We start from the raw sequence: 23,166 nt of genomic DNA on the forward strand, positions 1-23,166 counted from the left end.
ACACAAAAGGTCCCAGGCAGCACAGCTTTTTCATGTTTGAAGGGTCTTCAGCCCAGCCCCATCTGCCTCCCAAAGCATATTCCCCTCTTCTCTTTACCTTCCCACAGATGACACTTCCGACAGCTCTTTTCAGGTAAGTCCAAGAGAAAAAGTAAATGCTAGGCCTGGTGAAGTAATTTCTCACTCAGGTTTTGCAAAATCCAGAGAGGCTACAGGTTTCCCCAAATATACTACAAAAATCTTTGATTGAGTCTCAAAAGGGGAGACTGTTGACAGTGTGAAGGGAAGTGTTTTCAAAGATAATTCACCTGGACATTTGCCTAGGAGTTTTGCAATTTACAAAATATTTCACACGCATAATTTTATTGGATCCTCACAATAATACCGTATTTTTCTTATTCTATAGATGAGAAAGCAGAGACTCAGGTCTTATCCTTGGACACGTGGTCCACTGCTCTTTCCACCGTTCCACACTGCTTCTAAAAAAAAAAAAAAAAAAGGAAACAAAAACAGGATGGCATCTGTTGGGCGGGGCTACGGGGCTTGTGACGCTGCCCGCTGAACTTTGTGATGCAGCTGCTTGCGGAGACAGGAAGCGGTTGCAGCGCGCCAGGCCCGCCCTTTTCTGCGGCGGCGGTGGGAATGGAAACATCTGCCCCACGTACAGGAAGCCCGGTGGTGGCCACGACAGAGCACCACTCTGCAGCATAATCTCGCAGATCCCCTGAGTGTGTCCTCGCGAGACTAGCTCACCGAAATGGCCGCGTCCAGTCAAGGAAACTTTGAGGGAAATTTTGAGTCAGTGGACCTTGCAGAATTTGCTAAGCAGCAGCCATGGTGGCATAAGCTGTTCGGGCCAGAATCTGGACTTCCAGCCGAAAAGTATAGTGTGGCAACCCAGCTGTTCATTGGAGGTGTCACTGGATGGTGCACGGGTTTCATATTCCAGAAGGTTGGAAAGTTGGCTGCAACAGCTGTGGGAGGTGGATTTTTTCTCCTTCAGCTTGCAAACCATTCTGGGTACATCAAAGTTGATTGGCAACGAGTGGAGAAGGACATGAAGAAAGCCAAAGAGCAGCTGAAGATCCCTAAGAGCAATCAGATACCTAGCCAGGTCAGGAACAAAGCTGAGGAGGTTGTGTCATTTGTGAAGAAGAATGTTCTAGTGACTGGGGGATTTTTTGGAGGCTTTCTGCTTGGCATGGCATCCTGAAGAAGATGACCTCATTTTCATTGTTCCTGCTTTTTTCCAGCCAGCAGCCTCTACACTCCATCATAGGACACTGAGTCCCTCCTTCTCTTCTCCCATGCCTTCCTCCCTGCTGTGGCAAATCCGAGTGGCTTCTATAAGCATCTGTTGGTACAAGTTAATGTGGCACCATGAGCTTGATTGGCTTCTATAAGCCTCTGTTGGCACAAGTTAATGTGGCACCATGAGCTTGATGGCGGCAGAAGAGACAATAGTCCTTAGCTCTTCTTCCAGTACACCTCCTACTTGGTCAGTCTGTAGGTCAGCAAGAGGGTTCCTCTACCCCTATGCAAGACACTTACAAGAATACATTGCAAGATGGCTGACTGTGGAGGATGAGTGGATCCTGAAAGGTTGTCCCAAACTATTGATTTGGAAAAGAAATAAGCACATAGATAATCTTATTGTGTGCTGCATGGAAAGGAACTGAATACAATTGCCTTTAAGCATTAAAAAAAAAAGAGGATGAAAAATTGGGGTGTCACATTTGCAAAATGGATGGACAAATGTGGTCAGTGCAGATCAAGGTAAGGGATGATCTGAGGCAAAACTGCGAAGGATAACCTGTGGTGACCCTTACATATTTTTTACCCTTACCCCAGGTGCCCTCTGTTTCCCAACCCCTAATGCCCAGGGCCCTCATTCTCTACCCTTTTGTTAAACAAGGCAACTCTTCTCTGTTGCCCACATGAGCAGAACCTCATACTTTGGCTTCGCTGACTCCTTCTATCCCTTCAAAACGTACCTATCCCTACCTGTGTTCTTCTCCCTCAATTTCTCTCTGGGCAACTGATCAACTTTAACCTGATCATTTGACTTCCTAGGAAGTACCTTCCACTCTGAGAGTCAGGATGCTCTTGCATGTGTGCTAAGGCATTAAATGAAGATTGAAAGTCACTCCTGTGTTACCCCTCTCTGGCAGCACTGCTACTTTGACAAGGGTTCTGTTGACTCAACCTGAATTCCAGTGTTGTGAGAGTTTCAGGCACTGCTGCAGCTAATAGGTATAGCTATTACTGAGTAGGGACTCCCTCAATTGGCGCACCACAGTCTATCCATCAAAAATTTCTCAACCATGGCCCTGGGATTGATTGCCCAAAGCCCATTAGAGAACTCCAGGGATCTGCCAGCAGGCGGGACATGAGATATGCATACATTCCTTAAGGCTCTGTAGCCCTGAGAACTCAGCCCCAGAAGATGATCTATGCAGGAGGTTTTGAGCCTATCCAGGGTACCAGAGACGCCAGCCAAGACTGACCACAGTCCAGAGAACAAAACCCAGATAACAGAATCTATCTCTGACACTGGACTCTTCTTTCTTGCATTGTGGGAAATGTAAGAACTACTCTTGGAAAGAAACAGTAGAGACCAAGAGACACTGGGATGGAAGCTGACTGGTTTCAGGGTTCAAAGGTCTGTGTTCCACCCCAGCTTGGCCAGTTATCAGTGGGAGGGGCCATGAACAATCCAGAAAAACCCTCTGGGCCTCTGGTTCCCTATCTGAAAAATTAAGGATAGTGAAACTTGCCTTGCCTACTCACAAGTCTGTCCTCAGCTTATGAAACTCTAGCAGCTTTTCTATCTCCTCAGCTTTTCTATCACTTAACAGGTGAAAAACCTGTGGCCTAAGAAATTAAATGACCCACTTACCTATTGTCTTAGTTTGTGTGCCCCAGACCTTGAAACAAGCAATCAAATACAAGTAGTGTATTTAAGACAGGCAAGAAAAACTGTCAGAGGAGTGGAAAAGTGAACCAAGGAAGAGAAGGTAGCCAGTAAAATGATTTATCAGTCTTGCTGCCTCTGGGGACAACTGAAAGTTAATTCCCTGAGGAAATTCTGGAAATGGAGTACAATGCAGGCCTTGAAGTTATTCTGCCCGTGGAATAGGGAGCTGGGGTGTTTGCATGCCAGTCCTGCAGAGTCCTTGGTTGAGGCTGCTGGGGCAGGATGTGAGCAGAGTGGACTTCATGGCTCTTTAAAAAAAAAAAAAAAAAATGAAAAAGCCTGCAGACAAAAGGAAGCAGAGGCTGGCTAGTGGAGGTTGGTCAGAATGCCTGGAAATGACAAGGACCATTGGGTATGTGTGTGTCATTGTATTGGCTTCAACAGCTAACAATCAACAAGGCTAAGATCTCAACTTCGGTTCCCTGACATCCCATTAGGGTTTTTCCCACTATCACAACTCCCTCTGACATTATGGCTCAGTTCTCCTGACTCTCCTCCTCATGAGGTTTCTGCCAATGCCCAGACTGTTTCCTGCCAATGTTGTTCTTCCCATACATGGTAACACCACTGGGTCAGAGCTGGGAGAGGGCATCTCTTGGCCAAACTGTCCTCTCCAGGCTCTGGCACTCAGCTCAGAATGCTCAGCATTGCAAGCCTAGAACAAGTTCCTCAACATGAGAATTCACAGATTTGGGTGTCTGTTTCCAGACCTAGGATATCTGTCAACAGAATACTAATCCAAGAAGACATTTTGACAGGAGAGAGAATAGTGACCCCAGAAAAAAAAGGCAAGTAAGAAGAGAGGGAAGTCCTTGAGTCCAAGTGACAAGACCATCAGGGCAAGAGAGGGTACAGGGGATTCGGTACCTGGTTCAGATACTAAATCTGCAAACAGTGAGCATCCCTGTTGTTTACAGAAGCACATGTCCTGGATGCGGCTCAAAACCCTAGAGCAAGCTAGATCTGAGCTGTGCATACATTGCCAGGCACATGTGAGTGGCCCAATGCCCCAGGGACAAGGTTCTGTTCTTAGCTGGGGAAAAACAGGCACCGGACTATCTCCACTGAGCCCTCACCAAAGCAATCAGTGGAGTGCTAAACACCTATCTGACCATAAAGTCCAAAGTCTAGGTGAAGAAACACGGAAATGGTCTTCTCTCTTTGTGTTTTGGTGGTAGAGAGGGGCTGAAAAGACAAACAGTAAAATAAATATTTTAAAAGTCGCAAAACATTAAGGAAAATTCTGACCCATTAGATACAAATTTATAATTAAAACAGCCTAGCCTCACTGCTTCTGTATTTCATCAATTGTAAGACGCACATTTTTTTTCACATTTTAATGTCTCTGAAATTGGAGTGGTCCTCGCAGTAACGGTGGCCCCAGTCCCTCCTAGCCAGAGAATAGTTACAGCAAAATTGTCGTTGCCCACATGTCCCAACATGCACAGAGATATTCCCATTTTCTTTACTCATGTACTGAGTTTAGTTATGTAAGATGTCTTCAAGCCAGAAAAATGTAATTGTTGAAGTTAGATAATGGATTCACAGAGTTTATTTTATACTTTCCATCTTTTATATGTTTAAACATTTCTAAAATAAAAAGGAAAAAAGGTCTCCAAAATATACAATTATTCAGCATTAAAATGAAATGCTTATTGTGTTTTCAGAAAGGGAGAAAAATAGAGCAGTGAGGTGTCAATGTGATATTAGTAAAACAAATGCTTGACGTTGAAGGAATGACTGAAATTTTACATTTTCTTAGAAAATAACAAGCAAGCCCTTTTCAGGACCTAAGAAAGAAAGCTGTCTACAAATGGATGTAGCATGTAATATTTTGTTACTGAGATAGAAGGCAGGAGGAATTGCCTAGGCTTTTGGAATTTGTTTAAGAAATTTTGAAACAATGTAACCAAGTTATGAGTTATGGTAGATTACCATTATGCTGTTGTCATAGTTTAATACATAAAATAATGGTGCACCTTCCCTTCTATAGTGTCTTAGAATCAATAAAACAGCATTTTCAATGTTGACTATTCCCAATGTTGACTATCCAAGGCAAAATTTTAAAATATGCATATTTACAGAAAGAGATGAAGAAGTTTTTGTTCACCAAAGTTCCTCTTAGGAAGAATCCTGCATTTGTCTAGAAGAAATGCTTTAATAAGAGACAGTACAGTGTCAGAGCTGAGATCATGGGCTCTGAAACACGGCTGGGTATGTTTGAATCCCAACTCTGCTGCTTGTTAGCTGTGTGACATTAGACAAGTTACTTAACTCTTCTATACCTCAGCAGATAATGAAAGTGGATCTTTCAGAGGTTGTGTAAAGATTAAATGAAATAATACTTGCAAAGAATTAAAACTAGTACCTGGAACAAAGGAAGTTTTCAATAAGCTGTTAAGCCATGAAGGAAAGGGAAAGAGCAATCTGTTTACTCCTGGAGGAGAGATGGTCAGGAGACAGGTGGAGAATTCAAAGACAGGGATCCCAAGAGGCAGCAAAAGCCTTTCCTAAACCATGATGTGTACTTATTAGGGAAAATTTGACATTAAAGGTGAATACTAAGTATAACAGGAAAAGCACATGTCACAGAAGTAGAAGGCAGAAGAGGCCCTGAAAAAGCAAGTCTCGGCAATTCACAGAATCAAGTGAGAAGCTATGGATCCTCGCATGCCATGCATTTTGGGGCTAAACTAGGTTATACTCTATTTCCCACCTGAGTTAAATGTATATACCTTCCTCCTTCTCAAAGTTGATAAATTGATCCCATCTTGGATGCCAACTGTGATCAATTAGAGTGTTGTACTATAAAGGATTAGCAATATCTGCCCTAGGCATGGGGGGATTAAGTCACAACACATGAATAGCATTTCAGCCACATTGGCCTTAGGCCAGGCCTGCATCCCCATGATATTAGAAATACAGTCAAAATGAAGAAAGCCCCACAAAAACCTCTCTGTTCCACGTGGCTGGTCCAGGACTTATGTATGTAGGACAGCCCTCTTCAGACTGCACCCTAAGGTCACACAACTGGATAGAGTCTGGGTGACTGATTCAAAGTGCATCAAACACGTATCACCACATAAGGATTCTTCAACCCAAATCAAGCACCCAGCAGGTGTCTAGGGGATTATCAGCCAATAAAAGATGCAGGTATTCCATCCATAGGCAGAGAGTGGGTGGCAACCAAATGAAAGTTGTAAAAGCTATATGCTGGCTTGAATTATGTTCCTTGAAATGTGTAGGGAGAAAGGGGAATGTAGTTCAGAATTAACACTGACTTAGCAATCATTCTGTTTAAATCTCTCATTGTACAGAGAAAGAAATTAAGTTCCAAAGTTTATAAAATGTCAGAGGCAGGTCTAGAACCCTGAGTTCCTGAGACCTATCTAGCCTAGGGCCTTTCTTCCTGTAAGGTTGAAAATACAGGACATGCTGAGGGTTAACTATGAAAAACCAGCCCTTCACACCATCCTTTCTGTCCTCTCCTGCAACTCCAGGGAAAATTGGACCAATTGGGAAGTTATCTGCTCCAAGAACGTTGACTCCTCTAAAAGTTCAGTCACTCTCTGCCATGTTAGAACCATCCTTGTGTGTTTCTTCTGAATTCCAAGCCAGAGGAAATATCTCAAATTGTACCTGTTAGAACCCTGTCTCAGAGTTCATCAATAGACTGCAGAAGAGCTTCTAGGTCACACGATCTCACAATGAACAAGCCATTCTTTCTGCTGCAAATGAAAGCTTGTCCCCAAGTCTATCCCCAGTGGCCCACTGTGGTACTCTTTTCACTTTCTCCAGAAGACTCCTTTTAAATATACATGCTACTTTGAGAGCATCTTCATAACCTATTTGGTTTGTGCAATTCAGAGAGAACAGACCAGGCCATGACCTCGGATGAAAGGTCCAGGGAAATTCTTTTTTATTTATTTTTTTAGAGAGAGTCTCATTTTGTCACCCAGGCTGCAGTGCAGTGGCATGATCACAGCTCACTGTAACCTTGAATTCCAGGCTCAAGAGATCCTCCTACCTCAGGCTCTGAAAATGCTGGGATTACAGGTGTGAGTCACCATGCCCAGCCCCAGGGAAACTGTTGAACCTCACCCACTTTATGGTTGGTGAGGATCAGAGGCTGCTTCTTGCCCCTCCCCAGTAGCAAGGAATGTGGTGCTAGGAGGGGGCAGGGTCTGGTATTGGCAATGGCAGAAGCAATGCCTTTCTTATGTTAATCATTCACATTCATTAATGTTTGTAAAATCCATGCATGTCATTGTGTGTTGCTATGGTTCATTCCTTTTCACTGCTGAATATTATTTTGTTGTATGCGTGCACAACAATTTATTTTTCCACTCCTCTGTTAATAGGCACTTATGTTGCATCCAGTTTGGGGCAATTCTAAACAAAGCTGCTATGAACATTGTTTTTTTCCATGTGTCCGCTTGTACATATATTTTTCTAGGCATAGACTCAGCAAAGGATGCCCTGGGTGTTCTTCATAAAGTGTGAAAATCTTCAACTGAGTTTTCTGCAGCATTTGCACCATCTTATGTTCCTACCAGTGTGACCGAGCATTTCTGTTCTTCTGCATCCTAACCAACACAGGGTATTTCAGAGTGTTTAATTTTATCCATATTCCTTGGTGGTTTTATTTTGCATTTCCTCAATGACTAATGAATTTAAACACATCCTCACATATTTCTTGGCCATTTATATTTTCATTTTGTGATGAATGTATTAGATTCCTTTGCCAGTATTTCTTTCGTATTGTTTGCCTTTTTCTTACTTGGTGAAGGAGTTGTACATGTGTGCTGGGCACTGGTCTTTTGTAGTGATAACTGTTGGAAATACCATTCCCACCCCCATGGTTGGTCTTTTCACTTTCTTGTTGGTGTGTTTTGTTGAACAGAAGTTCTTAGTTTTCATAGAGTTGAATTTATCTGTCTCTTCTTTAGAGTTACTGCTTTCATGGTCTTATTTAAGAAATATTTCCCTGCTCCAAGCACATAAAGATATCGTTTCATACTCACTTCCAGAAGAATTATAGTTCTACTTCTCACATTTAGATCTTTTATCCTTCTGGCATCAAATTTTAAAATGTTTCAAACTTCTTTGTCAAATTATAATGGGAACCATAGCATCATGGTCTTGAGCACTGGCTTGGAGGCCGCCTGTGTTTCGGTCATGGCTCAGACGTTCACTAGTTGTGTGACTCTGACAGTCTGCTTTACTTCTCTGTGTCTCTCTCCCAGCTGTAATAGTACCCACCAGAGCACTTTTCTGAGAGTTAAATGAGTTAATATGTAAGAGCGCTAGAAGAAAGAATGTCTGGCACACACTTAATGCTTTATAGGACTTAGCTACGTCTTTTTTCTGCCCTTAAAGTTTCTCCTCGGCTTACTCAGACCCAATGATCGTGCTTGCCATGCCCTAACAACAGCCAAGAAACATGACCCCATGGAAGCTCTGTGCTGTCATGATCAATATTCTGCCTGAACAGTTTCTTTTCACCGTATAATTTTCTTGCATGTGTCAGTATTTATATGCTTCACTTGCCATCTGCAGGCACCTCAGCCTTCTAAGAAAACGTGCCTAGTTCTGTCAACTTTAAGATCAGAGAGATGTGGAAGTCAGTTCTCAGATATTTCTTCTGCTCCCTGGGAAGTAAAATAGCTCTGAAAGTGGTGGAAAAGAGAAAAATTTCTCAACTTTCATTCAACTGGGACGTACATTTCTGGGGACACTGCATGATCTGTCTGTCTTTTTCCTGTTACCGGGTGACACCTTTATGGCCCCAAAAGTGGCTTCAAGCCAGAAAAGGAAAGAAACCAACATTTGTTGAAAGATTTCCAAGTTATAATAAGTGCTTCACATATGTTATTTTATTTAAGCTACCCAATAAGTGAGAGAGGGAGGTAACTAATATGCAGAAGAGTCAGAAATTCTGTATTCAGAACAAAGTCCTTCTAGCTTCTAGATGAAAGCTCTTTACAGAAGGCGGCCTCCCACAGAGGCACTATCTAGTAGACTTAGAATCATTCTGGCCTTGACTGCCCCACATATTTTAGACTTTTTTCTATTTTGTCACCTCATCTGCATCCTGCTCCCTCCTCGTGCTAGCCCTTGGTTGTGCTTTCAGCACCAAAACCTGTTCTCCCAGTGAATGCCAGTACCTGCAGCTGACCACCCACCATGAATCTTAGACTGGACACCCTCTCCAAAATCTCATGCTAGCAGCTGCCCCTGTGGACTCTCTCTTAGGAATGGCAGCATATGAAGTTTCTCTTCTCTTACACAGACATGTTTATACAAGTCAATTTCTATGTCATTGTGCCTGTATATACATGTAAGCAAGGACAGGCATGTAACAGCAATGACTTGATTAATGAGAATGATCATTACATATAGTTATGCAATGAAACATGTATGATTCAAGTGAACACATAAAATTTCATGTAACCTAACTGGTATTAATTTATATGAATCCTTCTAGTAAGTTGAAGTCCATTTTTAGAGTAATACAAGTAACAAGACATGAGCTATTATTTTTAAGAATTTACTCAAATGAGCAACTTCTAGGTTGAGTCTCTAAAGAACCTACTGGGATTAAGCTCTCCGACACAGCAGCCCTGATTCAGTATTCTCTGCAGATCTCAGGGTGCATAACACAGGTCTGGCATCCATAATGAGATCTTCAATGAATGCTTGTTGTGTAAATAGATGAAAGAATGGATCGGATCCATTGACACGCAGCCCAATCATCTTTCCACAGCCAGCTCCAGCCCTGTACCAATAATCACTAGGAATAAGAATTAGCACCCTGAGGCTGTCTAGAAGCCAGTCATCAGGTTCAGTCTTGCAAGCTAACTTAGACTTAATTAAGCAGAAACATTGACTCAAGCATCTCAAATTATTTAAACAGCAAGAGTTCAGATTGGCATCTTTCTTCACAACCCATAATACAGGGCTTCACAGGCAGCAAACGTTCAATAAATACTAACTGATTACACCTCAGAAATCTAGATAATTCTATTAACCAAATTCCTCCTTTGCTGTATGTGTATCCATTAATCAAGGTAAACATCCAAAGACACACATCTGTGTGTCCATCTTACCGCCTCCACTGACCTCTGCCTTCACTGTCTGCATTTGTGGGCTGGCTGCTAAGGGACCAGATTTAATTATCAGATTTTAAGTACATTCCTTCTCTCCAGATCATGTGAGTTTGTTTTTCTATTTGAGAGTTCGGCAAAAGCTATATTCCCACCCTGTCACTTACTCAAGAGGAAATGTGTTACTGTTAGCAAGAGGATATCTCCCACAGTAGGAATCCAACAGCATCTGCAGAGGTGGTCCCAGCTTGCGGCAGCCTCTACGGATTGCCAAACTCCCACCTCAGGCTGCCCCTACTTGCCTTTTGCAGTGAGCCTCCAGAAAATGTTCAGACAGCCCCAGCAAACAGCCAGAAAAGGCATGGTACTTGGATAGGAAGGTGACATAGGGACCTCAACTCCCTAAATTGCTTTATGGTTTTTGCAGACCTGGAAGGGTATTTCTCAGAATGATTCCTGGCTACTTAATTGTTGGTCAGTCCAAGCACGTTACTATCACTTCTTCAACTACCAGTAGGCAAGGAGTTGATGGTAAAATAAGCTAGTGCTTAGACTTTAAGCAGTGATTAGACAGAATTATATCCCCCCCACAAATTTTATTTGTTGAAACTCTAACCCCTGGTATCTCAGACTGTACAGACTATATTTGGAGGCAGCATCTTTTAAAAGGTAATTAAGGTAAGTTGAGTTCATATAGGTAGGACCTAATACGGTATGACTGGTGTCCTTATAAGAAGAAGAGATTAGCATACCAAATGACACAGAGAAAGGACCATGTGAAGACACTGGAAGAAGACAGACATCTACAAGCCAAGGAGAGAGGTCTTAGAAGAAGCCAACTTGACTGACATCTGGATCTCAGACTTGCAACCTCCAGAACTATGAAAAAAATAATTTCTGTTATTTAAGCCTGTGGCAGTTTGTTATGGCAGTCCATGCACACTAATCCAGGCAGCAAAGAGCCTGAGATAAACTGACCATTTGCCACAATGGTCAACATCTTAAATGGACACTGGAGGCAAATTGTCACAACGATTAAAGAATAGAGGACATTCAGGGGACAATGCACCCCTGTTCTTTATGTTAACTCATTACCAATATCTTTGTATCCGTTCTCTACCCCTACATAACAAACCACCTAAAACTTCGCAGCTTAACACAATCACCATTTATTTGCTCACAACTCTGGGCCAACAATTTGGGCTGGAGCATCTGGGCAGCACTTCTGCTGCTGTCTCTAGAGGCCATTCACATGGATACAGCCACCTGGCAGCTTGTCTCAGGGAGAGATGCTAGAAGATGGCCTGGTTCACATGCCTGGAAATTGGTGCTGGCTGCTCGCTGCAGTGCCTTCATTCTCATGCTCCAGCATGCTGGGCAGAAATTCCTTCCATGGTGGTCTCAGGTCAGCAATCCAAAAGGGCAATTGCAGAAACCCTAAGACTTTTTGAGGCTGAGATTCAGAAGTCTCACAATATCACTTCAACACGTTCATTTGGGTAAAGTCAGTCACACAGTATCTTAGTGCATTTATCACTATTATAACAGAATATTACAGACTGGATAATTTATAAAGAAAAGAAATGTATTTCTTATAATTTTGGAGGCTGAGAAGTTCAAGGGCCCTGCATCTGGCAAGGGCCTTCTTGCTGCATCATCCTATGGCAGAAGCCAGAAAGACAAGAGAGCACCGAGGAGAGAGAGTAAGAAAAAGGGAATCAAATTTGCTTTTATAACAAAGCCATTTTCAAGATAGCAAAGCCACTCTCAATTAATCCACTCCTGCAACAATGACATTAATTCAGTCATGAAGGTAGAGCCCTCATGACCCAATCACCTCTTATTAAGCCCCACCTTCCAACACTGCTGCATTAAGGATTACGTTTCCAACACATGAATTTTGGGGGACATAGTCAAATCATCACACAGGGCCAGATTCAACTGGAGGAGAATTCAACCCACTTTTTCATGGGAGGAGCAGTGAAGTCACAGTGCCAGGGTGTATGTGCACAGGATGGGAGCAATAGTTGCAGCCATCTTTATAAACAGATCACTACACTCTCTTTCTATCATCAGGATCATTTCCCTGATTACAAGCCAGGTGCATGCCCTGTCCCAGGCATTTAGAAGAACAGGGGCCAGACTTACATGTGTGAGTAGGCCTTAATGATTGCAACACTTGTTCATTATCCATCTATTCCACAAATACAAAATGAAAAATCTATTCTTGGAATACAAAGGTGGGTGTGATATAATGCCCACCTTCAAAGAAAGTTCAGTTACTAGGGTCATAGAGACACAAATAAGCAGATCAAAACAGAATTGTGTACAAAGTAGTCAATTCTAGGGAGGAGCAGGTCAAAAAAGATTTCATAAAGGAGGTGACTCTTGCCCTAAGTTCAGAATGGTGAGGTACTTGGGAGGTGAACTGTGATAAGAGGACAAAGGCCTGGGAGAGAGATGATTTTTGAGTAGGAGGTAGCACCACCTAGTGGCAAGGGAAGGGGGAGGCTTCTCTACCATACTAAGGAGCATGAGCTTTCTGCACAGGAAACAGAGACTTTGAAACCTTTCAGGTACGGGCTTGTTATGGTCCTACTTGCAATTTGGCAAAATGTGCAGGGTGTTCTTGAGGCAAGGGGATCAGTGAAGGGGCTTCTACAGTTACAGTTTTGTAGTTGCAAACAACAAAATGCTAACCAACTGAAGCAAAAGAGGAATGAATCAAAGCTATGGAGGTACAGGGTTGAAGGGGAGGCTGGAGAACGAGCCTTGTAACTCTCAGAATATGGAACAGCTCCAGAAAGTATGAAGACAAGATCCAACCATCTCTCTGTTCCCTGCATAGAACCTGCTGACAGATACCTAGATTCGAACCATTCCTCCCATTTGGATCCTTCTGTTTCAGGGTCACAGTTTTGGAAGAGAAGATCTAATTGGCTGAACTTATGTCATATGCTGCTTGCTGGAGGTTGTGGGAACTTCCATTTATACCCTTTTGATTAGAAGTACAGGCGACAACCTGGGACTTGTGATTTGGTTTCTGAAGTAGGGGCAGTCTTGTGGGACTCCAGGGCTGGAAGGGAATCCCCAGGGATCTCTCAGAGGAGTCTGTGGCAAGAAGCCCAGCACCCACCCTCATTGCTCCACAAGACAGAGGTAATTCCCAAGAAGGAAACCAAGATGCTGTTGGGAGGTAGAATAGAAGCTAGATAGCCCAAAATGAACAACACTCACTATAGAGCCATTCTGCCTGTCTTGATATCTGCCTAAGTGACAGACATCAAGGCCAATCTGCCTCAGTGGGACAGCATAAGTCTAGAGTGAGGGAATGAACTCAAGGGCCACAGGTAGCCAGAGCCATAATTTGGCTACACCTAGATGCCTATAGCCCCAACTCTAGCTCTTTTCTAGTGGCACTCTCTCTTCTGTAACACAGAATTTAACTAATTTGCTCATTTTTTTCCTAAAGTGAATCAAAAATTTCAAATGAAATAACTACTTCAATAGTGCCTCTGTGAGTACTTCTGTTGATGAAGATTGAAGAGGTCACCCACCTTCCTCACTAACTTTCCCAAGCATCCAAGACCTAGGTTTAGAGACACACACACACACACACTCATGCCCCAAGAACTCTACTAAGAAGAGGTTTCTTGCATAATATCTCATCTTTAAAATTCTTCTGACTCAAAGAAAACTTTTATTTCCCTTAAAATGGCTTCTATTATGAACCAAAAAGATGAGGGCTTAGGAGGTTCCCATTAAAGTAATAACCATATTAGCTAACAGCCCAAAGCTATGTCATGGGTCATCAGCTCCCAGCCTACCATTAATTATGAGACAATATTATTAATATAGTGCTTTGCAAAGTCACTCAAAGGGTGAGACTGTCCAAATCAAATCTAAAGATATAGTTTATCCCCCATTTGGCAAATACTGCTTTTGAGGATGCAGAACATTTTCCTTGTTCCAACCTCTCCAGACATGACCAACCCAAACCCTGGACCCTGTCTGATCTCTGCCACTGAAAGAGGTGAGGGTGAACCTGGCTTCTGGGGGAGACATTATGGGACCATAAACTTTAGAGGCCTGACAGACCTCAGAGTTTATGAAAGAATAGTAGTAATGAACTTATGAACCTTGTTCAGACATTAGGCTTCAGCACAGAGTCCCAAATCTGACAGCAGAAGTTTTAGTTGTGATTTCTAGCAATCTCCACTTCCCAGCCCTGGAATCTTGGGATAATTGTTTTTAACTTTCACGCACTTACTGATTTATAAAGTGGAGACAACAATACTGTGATGTTGTCATATAATAATAAATATATATTTAATCTTCATTCCCAGCTCCTGACCGGAGCTCCTAAAACGCTTACAATTTCCCAAAAGATAAAAGCAATAGGAGCATCTTTTGCTGTGTTTTGTTTTTGTCCCCACTTCCTGAAATAGCTGCTGGGTGAAAAAGAAAAAAAAAAAAAACTCTTGTTTTGCTATTCATAACAAGAGTACTTCAATCACACCTGAGTTTATGTTAATGGAGTGATCTCCAGAAAGCACCTAACAATGGGGAGCTGTTTGCCAGAACAAACCTGTGGGTAAAGGGTTTCAGCCCCATCCCCTGACATCCAGGGAGAGGAAAAGGGCTGGAGGTTGAGCTAATCACCAATGGCCAATGATGTAATCAATGATGCCTACATAACAAAGCCACCATAAAATCCCTAACCAAAGGGTTTGTGAACTTCTGAGTTGGTGAACAAGACTATACACAGTTTCTGGGAAGGTCATGCGCTTCAAAACTCCATGCGGACAGAAGCTCCTGTGCTCAGGACCCTTCCAGACCTCTGTGTATCTCTTTATCTAGCTGCTCATTTGTGTATTTTTAAATATCCTTGTAATAAATTGGTAACAGTAGGTAGACTATTTCCTTGGGTCCTGTGAGCTGTTCTAACAAATTATTGAACATGAGGAGAAGGTTGTGGGAATTTCCATTTATAGCCTTTGGATTAGAAGTACGGGTGACAACCTGGGACTTGTGATTTGGTTCCTGAAGGGGGGGCAGTCTTGTGGGACTCAGCCCTTAATCTATGGGGTCTGTGCTAATTCCAGGCAGTTAGTGTCAGAATCGAGGTAACTTGTAGGACACTTAGGCAGTGTTCCAAGAGGTAGTTGATGTTGGGGAAAAATAAAACCCACACATTTGGTTCCAGAAGTGTTGTGTTGAGGCAGGATAGGTAGTCAAGAAGTAACCATGTTCTCAGGGCGTGGCAGCCATGGTGGCCATACAGTCAGGACAATAAGCCCCAGCACTCACATTATAGTTACCCTTACCCCAGCAAAGATATCTCCAGTAGGAAATCCCACTCCCCACCCACTCCCAGACAGCATGCACATTTTAATTTCACCTGTCCTCAAACTGACCCTTTGCTCATGATAATAGTAAAAAAAATACCCCACAGTGGAGATGCTAATTAGATATGCAATATTATCAGAGGAACCAGCCCGCAATATTTCAACATAGGTTCTTTTCTATTTTCCCTAAGTCTCAGCTAGTCTGAGAAATAAAGAGAAAGAGTAGAAAAGAAAGAAATTTTACAGCTGGGTCTTCAGGGGTGACATCACATGTTGGCAGTTTCCATGATGCCCCTGAGCCACAAAACCAGAAAGTTTTTATTAGCGATTTTCAAAGGGGAGGGAGTGTACGAATAGGGTGTGGGTCACAGAGATCACATGCTTCAAAGGCAATAAAATATCACAAGGCAAATGGGGGCAGAGCAAGGTCACAAGGCCAGGCAGAAATTAGAATTACTAATGAGGTTCCATGTCCTGCTGGGCACACATTGTCATTGATAAACATCTTAACAGGAAACAGGGTTTGAGAGCAGACAACCAGTCTGACTAGAATTTGCCAGGCTGGAATTTCCTAATCCTAGCAAGGCTGAGGGCGCTGCAGGAGACCAGGGCGAATTTCATCCCTTATCTACAACTGCATAAGACAGACACTCCCAGAGCAGCCATTTTCGAGACCACCTCCTGGGAATGCATTCGTTTTCCCAGGGTTATTCCTTGCTGAGAAAAGAATTCAGCAATATTTCTCATATTCGCTTTCTGAAAGAAGAGAAATATGACTCTGTTCTGCCCCGCCCCACAGGCAGTCAGACTTTATGGTTATCTCCCTTGTTCCCTGAAAATCACTGTTATCCTGTTCTTTTCAAGGTGCCCAGATTTCATATTGTTCAAACACACATGCTTTATGAACAATTTGTACAGATAACACAATCATCACAGGGTCTTGAGACGACATACATCCTCAGCTTACGAAGATGACGGGATTAAGAGATTAAAGTAAAGACAGGCATAGGAAATTAAAAGAGTATTGATTGGGGAAGTGATAAATGTCCATGAAATCTTCACAATTGATGTTCAGAGATTGCAGTAAAGACAGATGTAAGAAATTATAAAAGTATTAATCTGGGGAACTAACAAATGTCCATGAAATCTTCACAATTTATGTTCTGCTGTGGCTTCACCCGGTCCCTCTGTTCGGGTTCCCTGACTTCCTGCAACACAATGTATGAAAAAGCATGTATAGCTACTGTGCCTGTGCACCAAGAACATGCTTACTAGTAACACCTCTTCCAACCTACTTATGAATAGTCATGTAAGACTCCCATGAAGGGAGTCTCCCTAGTGCCAGTCTTTGCTATCTCATCTTTATGAGCAGCTTGCCATGAATCCTTTCTGTATTCTGCACCTAGCTTTCAGAATATTCTTCTCCTTTGCAATAAGTTGCTCTGTGCTGCATCTCTTTTGCTGTGCATCTCATGTGTAAACCCTTTTAAACTAAGAAGAACTGAGGTTTCACAACAGCCACTGACAGTGTGAGTAGAGCATTAGTTTTGCCTTTTAAATACCCAATCTGCCTGCCTCAGAGGTTGCTTATAAAAAGGTCAAATAAAAACAGTGTACAGACCTTACAAACCGTAACTACCATGTGAGTGGGTGGAAAGTGGCATTTGTGTCTATTTAGCATTCACATGGCTCTGAGAAAAATTTTTTAACATATCATCTTGTTCCCACCACACAGACATTACCTGTGTCCCTTGCTCAGTCAATCTTGCATTGGTTTGCTTGCTAAGGAGGAGAAAAGTCACTGGTCCTCAGAATCTTGAAAGACAAAGTTCTACGAGGTGACTTAAGCCATTTATACTTTGAAAATCCTCCTATGAGAACTGGTGTTACCAGCCATCCTCCAAATGTGTCTGAATTTCTCCTCTCCTTCCTGTTCTCTTTTTCTTCTTACTCCATTTTTCCCTCATTTTCTTTTCTGGATTTATCTTGCTGACTCACTGATTTATTTATCTACTCATCAATGCTTGTACTCACCTAAGTCCCTACTATGCCCTACTAAAACCCTGGACAGGTTCTCTTTCATGTAATGGGTCAACACCACCAGCTGAGGGACAATGGATAGGTTGTTATTGAGCAGGTGTTCCAGAAACATAATGTTTTGTTTTTCTCCATGCCTTCCCTGTGCCCTGTACTTGAGGATGGTAACATGGGGCTTGTTGAGTCCTCCATGTATGTAAAGTCTAGTCCTTATGTTTTTGTTTGAAAGAAGCTGAGTAAAATTTGCGTGAAAGAAGCACATAAAAGATATAGCTAAATGCCACAGAGTGTCTGCTATAGGGATCTCTCAGGGGGGATTTTCAATAACTTCTTGCTTAGTAGGCTAATGTAATTTGTCCAAACACAAAGAACTAGTACATGGCTAGGATTTTAACCTTGGTCTGACTCCAAGCCCTACACTCAATACTAATATGAGGGCAAAGCCAATGAGAAAATCATGAATGTACTCTTGTCAGCAGCTGCCTCCAGGACAGAGGGAAACAACTGGTGGAACCAGAGCTTAACCACTGCCACTACCCGCCCCACACCACCCCACCAAGCATTGGCAGCTCCTGAGTCCAGAACAACCACAGCAAACCTTTACCTTTGAACCTTTGAACCTTTGAAACTTTGAACAACACTTTACCCTCTACCAAGAACTTGCCTAACTTGCATCCTCACAGCAATGGATAATAGGGATTCCTGGTCCCCTTTCACAGGATAGTGGGTTGAATGGCATCCCCCAAAAATGCACGCTCATTAGGAACCTCAGTATGTGACCTTATTTGGAAATAAGGTCTTGCAAATGTAATTAAAAATTTCAAGATAAAATTATCTTGGATTTAGAGTGGGTCCTAAATCCAATGGCTTGTGTCTTTATAAGACAAAGGCGAGAAATACTTGGTTACCTAGAGAAACCCAGAGGAAAAGGCCATGTAAAGATAGAGGCAGAGATCAGATGGCAGCCCTAAGCCAAGAAGCACCAAGGATTTCCTGCAGCCACTAGAAGCTGAAAACCAGCAAGAAGGGATTCTCCCTAGAGCCTTCCCAGGGAGCATGGCCCTGCCCTGTGAATTTCAGGCTTCTAGCCTGGAGAACTGTGAGAGAACATGTTTCTGTTGTTTTAAGCTACGAGGTTTGTGGTCCTTTGATATGGCAGTCTAGGAACCTCACAAACATGGTGACAACACTGAGGCTCATAGATGCTACCTGACCAACCAAGAGCACAGGATAAGTGAGAAAACTCAGGGTCATAGCTTAGGTTCCCTGATGAGGATTAGGGCATAGGTAATTTACTGGGGGAAGTACAGCAATGAAGTAAGGGAAGAGAATAAAGTGGGCATTATGAAGCCAGCAACCACAGTGGAGAACTGAATCATAATTCCACAGGCAGGTTCTAGAAACAGTGCAGATAATTCACCTCGTAATTATCACCCCAAGGGATGAAGGAGCAATGGGCATTTATGCCTCAACTCCCATGAGTCACGGGTGAGGACCGCTGGGGCACAAGTTGCTGCCCAGCCTTTCTGGCCTGACATAAGTGCAGGTCCAGTGGCTTTCTGCCGCACTGGGGCAAGCTCTCAGACACAGAGAGAGTGGCTACTAGGAATCAAGTTAGGAGCACCCAGGCATGGGAAGGTCTACAGGGTCCAGACAGTGTCTGGACCTCTTTTATTCCATCTGGGTCATGGATAAGCAGAAGCTGTGTACTCAGACACCTTTGTCCTAAATGATAGACATAGGCAGAAACGTTGGCTACAATACCTCATAAAGCTGTTAATTTACACTCCTCCAAAGCACCGTGTTACTCACCACTTACAATCTGCTTATTTCCTGACTGTGCTGCAAATTCAGCAATCAGTGATTACACAAGTTAACACATATTCTAATTCTCCATGCTGGACAAAGAAAGGAGTAAATCAATATCCAGTGACAAACAATGCCGCGTAAAACAGATGGATACATGTAGACCACAGGATATTAGTCCTCATCTGAAATTTTATTCATAAAGTTACAAAATCCCAAAGCTACATCTGTTCACATGAAGCTTTCTAATTCCTAGGGACATAAGAAATTCCATACTGGGCATATCTAATCCAGGAGCCTCTCTCTAAAGGTACAGCCTGGTGTGGATTCTGGGAAGTCAAAATTGCCCTCCATCTAAGTCAAATCATTAGGAATAAGAATACTTAACTTCCCTAAAATCCAGTTACTATGAATGCTGTATATAAATATTTGCTTAAATATTCTTTAAACCTATTTATCATTTTAAGATATAACCCTCTTTATGAGAAACAAGTTTCATAAACTTAATCTTAACTTCACCTGACCAAGTCTTACCTCCCTTACAATATAAGGCAGAAACTCTTAGTTCTGGTATAAATAGCTAATAGGAAGAACAGTATCTTTAAAGCATTTAATGAGCACTTATAATGTATCAGATACTCTGTTAAACTATTTTCATATTTTATTTAATCCTTACATAAACTATACAAGGTAGATACCATTACTTTGCTATTTTGCAGATGAGGAAATTGAGGATTAGAAAGGTGAAGTTGCTTGCAATCACTCAGCTAATGAAGCATATGCTTTTCCTGAGGGACTGCAGTAACAGACAGTCCTAAACAAAGTATAAAGAAATGAATAACACACACTCCCTGCCCTCAGAATCACTTACAGCAATGATAACAGAAGATAGACAGCTACCTACAACATACAGCAGAATGCCCTCTGCCTGCTTCTGTCGTAGTTTGCTTATTCCCCACCAGCATGGAGTAGAGTGTTTGTAAGAGGCCCATAAAGCTTTAAAATCTCAGACACCCAGATTATACAGCGGACAAATTAAATCAGAATCTGGGAGAATGGGACAGAGTTAGTCCCAGCATCAGTAATTGTTAACGTTCCCCAGCTGACTTCAGTGAGCATCTAGGATTGAGAATTGCTGTGCTAGGACTGATAACATGCAATTCAGAAGTGACTTCCGTAGAGCATAGTATGGGGTTAATTTCGAACTCTATCTGAACATTTTATTTTAGCATATATCACAGCCAGAGCTTGTGTGCTTGATCTCCTGTGCTGAAATTATGCTTTTCCAGGAGACAAATGTGCAGCCGAGGGTGAGAACCACTATCCTACTGTTGCAGGAAACTGTTCTGGGATTTCTTGGAGGAAAGGAAAGAGGGCAAGGTCTGAGCAGGTCAGGCTCAAGGCACATATCACGGCTTGAACCTGAGCATCTCTGCTTTTGTCTTGTTTATATCGTGGGCCTCCGCCTCAGGTTTCCAGAAAAGAAAGGGCTCTGTTGCTGCAGAAATAAGTGTGAAAACCACTGTCTAAAAGTTCTTAGATGTCAAGAGTCCACAGGGTTTTTGTGTCCAGAAAACTATTTCTCAGCATCATCTTCAAGGTTACCTACTGGCACTTTGGTTACTGGAGTTATGTGCAATTGCTGAAAAGCAAAGAATTGCTGGAATTAGAAAAATACCATAACTTAATGAAAGTGTCAATGAATACCATAAACTTAGAGTTTATGGGAGCCTTCACATATTCATTCACTGCATATTTATTGTCTACTATGTTTTAGATGCTGAAGATGCACCTTGAAGTTGACAAACAAGGTCTGGCTTTTAGGAAGCTTCTATTCTATTAAAATACAATTTAATCAGGTACAGTGGCTCACACCTGTAATCCCAACACTTTGGGAGGCCGAGGTGGGAGGATCACTTGAGTTCAGGAGTTCGAGACCAGCCTGGGCAATATAATGAGACCCCCCCATCTCTAAAAATAATAATAAAAATAAAATTTATAGCATGCCATTGATTTGCATTGGGTTCCTAGCCCAACAGATCAAACCAGTATGTGGTAATCCATGCTAAATGAAACAAATTAATTTAGAAGTATACTCATGTAACAAGCAGCTGAACTTCAGTCAATATGGTAGGTGGTCAGCTGATTCAAGTAAGACAAAATGCTGAGCTATAACTAAGTTGTTCTTTTTACCTCACTTCCCTTTTCTGTCCATAAATGCTGCTGTCTGATCATGTAGCACACAGAAGCTCTTTGACCCTGTTCTGGTTCTGGGGGCTGCCAGATTCACTTCACTAATCATTTTTGTTGTTGTTTTTTGGGGTTTTTTGCTCATACAAACTCTGATAAATTTAAACTTGAGATTTTTCCTTTTTAACAATTCTAATGGGGAAGACAAGCAAGGGACAAATGTATAAATGAGATAATATGCATAATACACATCTTTCATTCTCAGGCCTGTCTGCATGGAGCCCTGTAGAGGAGGGGCTCTGCCAGGTGGTGCTTTTGCTCAGTGCCCCCAGCTTCAGAAGAGTCACTTTCCTTTCTAGCAAGGCTGGCGGGTCCTCCGCAGCTCAGTCCATGGGGATCAGCTGGAATGTGCCACCACTGCTGCTGCTGTGGCCCCCTGTCCTCAAAAGCTTATCTGAGATCTGATGGAGTCTGAGAACCAGCTTGCCTTTGAGGGGCACCCAAAGGTCTTGGTTTCTCTATATCAGAAGGGTCCTTTGCTAATGAGGAGTTCACCTTAAGAGGTCTTTACCTCCCCATGGCTACTTGGCTTCCATACATTTTTGAGGTATCCCAAAGCCCATCCTGTGAGAGATGATCACTTACACAGATCTTGTTGCTTCACATCTGCAACCTTAGATATCCAAGCCATTGGAGGTCTTCTGGGATTCACCCTAGAAAGAGGATTCCTGAACGTGTCATTTCTGTACGTGTCTGAATAAACAGTCACAAATGATTAGAGCTTACTGGGTATACTAATATATCCTACAGTCTGATTTTAAAGCTACAGATAGGTGTTAATGTAGAGAGACACCATCTATAATCTGATGAATGAATATATAAGAAAAAATTTGTAATAAGCACATCAGTGTTAGCATATAGATGAGAATGTCAAAGGTAGTTCAAACTCCATTTAAACAATCTGCTCTCCTAAACATTGCCTTGTTCTTAATATCCTTTTGTAACCTCAGTAAAAAAACAAACAAACAAACAAATACCTCCTATCTCCTATGGATATAAGCACAAATATCAAATGAATAAGCTGAAAATTAATGAGTTTTCTTTTTCTTTAAATGGCTATACAAAAGCTTCAGTCTTCTCTTGTCAAATCATCAGGAATTTCAGGCACATAACTTTCATTCTGATGGGTTCATCTCACAGAATAAAAGACTTGTTTATAAAACAGCATTATTTTCTTCTCTTATTGAAAAATGTGTACACACTTCAAAGTTAAAAACAAAAATTTCTTAAAGCACAAAGAAACAACTTAAAATCACTCCAAAATTCTCAGCTAAAATACAAAGATTAATTATTTGGAGTCTTTCCTTCCAGTCTTACATGTTATATAATATTTTTAGAGGAATTACAATTTTTGCTAAGAACCTGAACTAGCACATATCAGGACAGAGTTGCATAATTAGTGGCTTGGAAAAAGATAGCAGTCACTCTTTAGCTACCAAATTGGCAAGATCAGAAATGAATGGCACCATAAAGATCTCATGTCTTTCATTAATGCTTAAAGCTGAGACTTTATTTATAAGGAGATTCTAAATTCCAGGCCAGTCTCACCGGGCTGTCCTTGATAGAGGTAGCCTGTTTGTCATGTTAATGAAGAGAAAAGTTCCAGTTCTGAGTTCCACAAAGACTTTTCTCCCCCACCTAC

At 42.1% G+C, this 23,166-nt stretch overlaps 1 pseudogene; it reads left to right on the forward strand.

The window, feature by feature from the left end:
• The first annotated feature begins 543 nt into the window (after window positions 1-543).
• LOC129462165 (FUN14 domain-containing protein 2-like) overlaps window positions 544-23,166 on the forward strand; it is a 28,483-nt pseudogene continuing 5,860 nt past the window's right edge.

This window comes from Symphalangus syndactylus, chromosome 14 (genome assembly GCF_028878055.3).
Source record: "Symphalangus syndactylus isolate Jambi chromosome 14, NHGRI_mSymSyn1-v2.1_pri, whole genome shotgun sequence".
NCBI classification, from domain to species: domain Eukaryota; kingdom Metazoa; phylum Chordata; class Mammalia; order Primates; family Hylobatidae; genus Symphalangus; species Symphalangus syndactylus.